Source organism: Triticum aestivum, chromosome 1B, assembly GCF_018294505.1.
Source record: "Triticum aestivum cultivar Chinese Spring chromosome 1B, IWGSC CS RefSeq v2.1, whole genome shotgun sequence".
NCBI classification, from domain to species: Eukaryota; Viridiplantae; Streptophyta; class Magnoliopsida; order Poales; family Poaceae; genus Triticum; species Triticum aestivum.
This window is the reverse complement of record NC_057795.1, coordinates 168,010,927-168,017,142: the sequence shown is the minus strand read 5'-3', so window position 1 is coordinate 168,017,142 and position 6,216 is coordinate 168,010,927. Positions and strand designations below refer to the sequence as shown.

The 6,216-nt window shown below is 38.5% G+C and overlaps 1 long non-coding RNA gene across 1 annotated transcript; it reads right to left on the bottom strand.

The window, feature by feature from the left end:
- Nucleotides 1-958: 958 nt before the first annotated feature.
- Nucleotides 959-3,262, bottom strand: LOC123088934 (uncharacterized). Its single transcript, XR_006442178.1, has 3 exons — nt 2,766-3,262; nt 2,525-2,671; nt 959-1,316 (listed from the first exon to the last, which is right to left on the bottom strand). It is a non-coding gene; the product is annotated as an uncharacterized lncRNA (long non-coding RNA).
- Between the last annotated feature and the right edge of the window lie 2,954 nt (nt 3,263-6,216).

Here is a 6,216-nt window from a genome sequence, read left to right as displayed (position 1 = left end):
GAGACCGGGCGTGCGACGTGCGTTAGTAGGTCACAGTTGTTTTTGTGGTTTGTTTACGATAGATTTTTTTTCCAGGGGAAGAAGCGATCACATGAGGCCGTGTTTTTTCGGATCACAGCAGTTGGTTTGTTTATGATGGACTTTTTTTTCCGGGAAGTATCGATCGCATGAGACGGGGGAGTAGCGAACGCGCGATGAGAGGTCGGGTTGGGTCGTTTGTTTTTGACCAGTCGGTTGCCGGCCGGCCTGCCCAGGCGTTTAAAATGAATATGAGAAGACCAACTGTAGATGCTCTAAACAACTATTATTTCCTTTTCTGCGGAGACATTTAAGGCAAAATTTTGTTGTCCGTAACTGTACAAATGGTGCTTTGGTTTGACCATTCAAACAGTTGCGGGCTCTCTTTTTTTTCTAACTAGTTTAATGCCCGTGCGTTGCCACGGGATAAAAAACATAGTGATCAAATAATGTTCCAAATAAAAAATTGGTTGAACATGTCATGTGGTTTTCATCAATAAACAGACTTTCTCCCGCTTCTACCCCCTCGTCAATCTCCGTTTCTTCACAACCATAGTCCCCTTGCAAGAAGACAGTAATATCTAATCTTCTCCCCACCCCTCCTTACCTTCATTTTTCATCTTGTACTTATATGAATATATACAATATTTATCGATTCAAGAGACTGATTTGTATTTATGATTTGTGAATGACGAATGATGTACTGGGTGCAAAAAAATTTGTAGTTCCTTATTATTCGACCACAACAAAGATACGACTGGAAACTAATACAAAGACTTAGTTAACTGAATCATCCTTTGTCCCTATTTTCTAAGCTTTCCCCTAAGCAAATTTACCTGTTGCACATTGTTGGGACAAACCAACGGTGTCCTATCGTTGCACCCCCCTCATACCATTCTCCCCATGGACTATCAACCAAGTCCACCTCTGACAATGAAAAGAAACAACACTTAAAACCCATAATTAGATTGTACATTTTACATGATAAATAGAGTTCATGTCAGGTAAATTATAATATATCTCGCCTGAGTCAAAACAACATGTATAAGGGAGGGAGACAGCTACATATTTCTTGTAGTGTGTTCCGAGATGCGACGCCGTCAACCCAATTGTTCACAGTGTATATGGGGATCTCTTCTTCTCTCCATCAACGGTGTCATGTTCAAACTCCAATGGCCATGTCCGAATCCTTCATGCTGAGACACATATTTGGAGCTCATAGACGGGGAAGATATTGCTTTGGCCGCCTTCAGCTCGTCACCGCCTCCTTGCCCTAGAGCAAACCCATATAGTGCACACTGAAAAGAAAAAAACGGAGCTATGTTGGTAACATCGAATATATAATTCAATCTTTCAATTCCTCTCATAGCACAAAGGGCCAAACAAGATACGATTATCACTTGAGAATATATCTTAGCAAAACAAGCATCATTTCCACTTCTTTGCTAAAAAACACCATCCTGGTAAAAAAAAAACTTTCCTCGTAGCCTTGAGTAATTGAGGCAGAGCAAATAAGCAGTAGATACGAAACATGAACGAAAAATTGAGGATAATTTTCTTTCATCCTAATTCGATTACACTCTGTGCAAAGTCAACTATGTTTATTTCGAGGAAATGATTTGTTCACCTATTTTGTCTATACTTTGAGCCTAAAAGTACTATTTGAAATCTAGAGGGAGCAGTATCAACACTCACTATTTATACATGTTGCTTCCTGATTACTATTTTTACAGTCCTATAAAATGAATCTAAAGAGAAGTAGTAAAAAAAATAACCACCTAGATCTTTTCTTCGAGGGAATAGCTGACTAAACTTTAATATCTTGTTCGCACTGTAAATATCAATTACTAATATGCAAGAAAGTTATAATAACCAACCAATATTTCTCTCTGTAATGACCCCTCAAATAAAAATTGTACAAATTCAATGATTCAACATAATATTCCTAGATCCATTTTGTCCTTTAGAAAAACTAAAATAATACTGAGATTTAAGACAACAACATTGGTTAATTGATCTTTAATGTTGGATAATAGAACTGAAATTTTGCTGGTGAACACATGCATTGTGTAGTAGGCCAAATAGTTGTAAACCTGAAGCGAAAAGAACAGGGAATATAAACGTATTCTTTAAGAAAAAGAACACCACACACACTCGTTTATTTCCATCCTTGAGACTGCATTTCTGCGTTAATGGCGTTCGAAATACAATAGTCGAAAATCCATCTTCACTGCTGTACGTGTGCCTAGTAGTTGAAAACAAAAGCTGAAAATCCAACAACCACTATGCATAGTGAAATGATGATGCATGTGCTCTCATCCATGTTCCGAAGTGAAACGCAAAGCACCAGTTCCAGTGTTTGTTTAGACCTCAAGTTTAAGCTTCTTACATGAGCGTTAATCAGAAACTAAGGAGGTTGAGAAAGTGACGATTCATTATTCCAGCAATAGAAAACAGCGAAAGAATACAAAACAAAAGAAGAGAACAAATTCAGTGAACTGATTACCTCAGTTGTGCCATGCATGATTTCCTCTGGGATCGACACTTGCTCGGATTCAGTGTCAACGACACGCCTATCTTTTCCTCCCAGCTGCACCCTCAGCACGCTGAAGTTGGTGCCTCCCAGATCCAGAACACAGGGTTTCTCGAGGTCCTGCTCGTCCAGAAAGAAACATGACAAAAAAAATTGTATTTTCTTATTCAAGATGATCATGTGGGATTAGCACCAAGAAACAAGGGATCCTTACCGGCAAGTTTCTGGTTAGCTTCCCACCTCATCTTCTTCCTTAGATTTGTCTTCCGTCCACAAAAATACCAATCAGAAAAACCCCAAGAGAGGAATAGAGGGAGGGAGATATCAATCGAGTGTTCCTGGTGTCCGTGGCTTCTGTTAGTAACCTGCCAATCTTGGATCGTTGCCGTCCGCCGCAGCACCACCAAGCCGCATGTCGCCCTTCCAATCTTGGACCGTGACCCTAGGACTTGGGTCAGGACTCAGGAGGCAAGGCCAATGGGGATGTCAAGGCCGAGCGGCATCTGTGCGCCGCGCGCAAAGATTCGGATATGTTGGAGATGTTGAGTGGATGGGAGATGGCGGCGACCTAGCTGCCGGAGCCTGGAGCGGTGGAGTTGGAGGTCGGGGGAGATGATCGCCCTCGTGGTTCTGGTTAGGAAGAGCGAGAGAGAGATCTGGGGATGGAAACTGGCAGGTCGGGGGAGGAGGCGGAGAACGTGCATGTTTTTTCGGTTTTTCGTTGACGTGCAACGTGGGCTTTTCCTCCTGTGATTTTTTTCTTCGAGGTCGTACGAGAGGAGCAGGGAGGTCGAACCATCACAACGACGGCAGATTCTCCTTTAATAGTAGAGATATATACTACTGCCTCCGTTCCGAAATATTAGTCTTAGTAGAGATTTCAACAAGTGACTAAAATATCATTGCTTCGTATGTGGTAGTCTATTTAAAATCTCTAAAAAGATAAATATTTAGGAACGGAAGGAATACATTCGATTTTGGGAGGGGCCATAAGTTAACCATTTGTTATTTCCTAATGATAGCCTGTTGTTTTTTAAGACAAGTAGTACAGGGATGATGAAAGTGTCAAACCTATTACACTTTTATTGGAAGATTCGGAGAGAAAAAATCAAGGCTTATAGTGATGAGCATTACCAAGAGGGCCCAGAGATACCTCTCCGATACACTAAGTGACAAATCCTAATCTCGATCTATGCCAACCCAACAAACACCTTCGAAGACACCTGTAGAGCATCTTTATAATTACCCAATTACGTTGTGACGTTTGATAGCACACAAGGTGTTTCTCCGGTATTCAGGAGTTGCATAATCTCATAGTCACAGGAACATGTATAAGTCATGAAGAAAGCAATAGCAATAAAAATTAACAGTCATTATGCTAAGCTAACCGATGGGTCTTGCCCATCACATCATTCTCTAATGATGTGATCCCATTCATCAAATGACAACACATGTCATGGTCAGGAAACATAACCATCATTAATTAACGAGCTAGTTAAGTAGACGCATACTAGGGACACTTTATTTTGTCTATGTATTCACACATGTACTAAGTTTTCGATTAATACAATTCTAGCATGAATAATAAACATTTATCATGATATAAGGAAATATGAATAACAACTTTATTATTGCCTCTGGGGGCATATTTCTTTCAATTTTGTGCTTATGATTATTGAGATTAAATATTTCTTAATATCATTAATTATTGTTGTCCTTCCTGACATAAAATGCATTTTACCTTTGTCCCCTTCCCTAATAAAATGAATTTTACTTATCAAGACTTCAGTACTGAAGATATTGTGGATAAAGACACATGATTGGGCAGTAAAAAGGTGTCCCATACCGAGTTTGTGATAGTTTAGCTCACCGCGCTACATGTCCTAATTTGGGCATCTTCATACTATTGGTTCACATGTTGGAGGATAAAAGTGATCACCGCAAATAAATTGTTTTGAAGGGTCGGGGTCTTTCCGACTATGGGTAATTTCAAGATTAGTTGGAAGAAACAAGATGGGTTGTTTCCCGCTTATGATTCTAGAGATGAGATATTGCTTAATGCCAATAGTTATTGTTGCCATTCTCATCACCAAATGCATTTTACCTTTACCTCCCCCCAAAATGCATTTACTCATTTGGACCTGAGCATGAAAGATATTGTGGATAAAGGAAAGACACTGGGAAGTAAAAAGGTGTGTTCTGTATCGAGTATGTGATATTTTAGCTCATATTGCTACATGTTGTATTTTGAGCATCTTTCACGTGTTGGTGGATAAAGGTGATGCCATAAATAAATTGTTTATGTTGGGTCCGGGTCTTCTGGTTATGGATCATTTAAGGATTACTTGGAAGAAACAAGATGGATGTCGATGCGGTTATTTCTTGCTTATGATTCTTAAGAAGAGATATTGCTTAATCTCATTAGTTATTGTTGTCCTTTTGAACATCAAATGTGTTTTACCTTCACCCCCAGAAAATGCATTACTTATCACGACTTGACATTGAAGACTATTGGGCAATGAAAATGTTTGTTCCCTATCGGGTCTGTTATATTTTAGCTCAACATGCTTGATGTTTCTATTTTAGGAATTTTCATACTCTTGGTTGGAGGATAAAAGTGACCGCAATAAATAAATTGTTTACCAAGATAGAGATCAAAATTAAAAAAGATATAAATAAATAGTTTATGTCGGGCCAGGGGCTTCTTGTTATGTGTCATTTACGGATTAGTTGGAAGAAACAAGACAAATGTTGATGCAGTGCTTCATGCTTATGATTCTAGAGATGAGATATTGCTTCATGTCATTAATTATTGTTGTCTTTTTGAACATCAAATGCATTTTACCTTTGCCTGTCAGAAAATGCATTTTACTTATCATGACTTGAGCATTGAAAATTATTGGGCAGTGAAAAGGTTTGTTTTGTATCAGGTTGTTATATCTTAGCTCAACGTGCTATGTGTTTCTATTTTGGGCATTTTCATACTCCTGGTTGGAGGATAAAAGTGACAGCCATAAATAAATTGTTTACCGAGACAGAGATCAGAATTTAAAAAAAGACATAAATAAATTGTTTATGTCGGGTCGGGGTTTTCTGGTTATGGGTCACTTAAGGATTAGTTATTTCGTGCATATGATTCTAGAGATGAGATCTTGGTTATGGGTCATTTAAGGATTAGTTGTTTCGTGCTTATGATTCTAGAGATGAGATCTTGCTTAATGTCATTAGTTATTGTTGTCTTTCTGTACATCAAATGCATTTTACCTTCGCCCCTAGAAAATGCATTTTACTTATTAGGACTTGAACATTGAATATTATTGGGAAGTGAAAATGTTTGTTTTCTATCGGGCCTGTTATATTTTAGCTCAGCGTGCTTTCTTTTGGGCATTTTCATATTCCTGGTTGGAGGACAAAAATGACCGACCCAAATAATTTGTTTATCAAGACATAGATCAAAAAATTTAAAAGCCATGTGCTAATGTTAATGTCATTAGTTACCATTGTCTTTCTAAACATCAAATGCATTTTACCTACGACCCTTAGAGAATGCATTTTACTTATCAGGACTTGAGCATTAAAGATTATTAGACAATGTAAATGTTTATTTTAACACAATACAGACGTAAGCGCTCATATACATGCGCATACACTCACCCCTATGAACG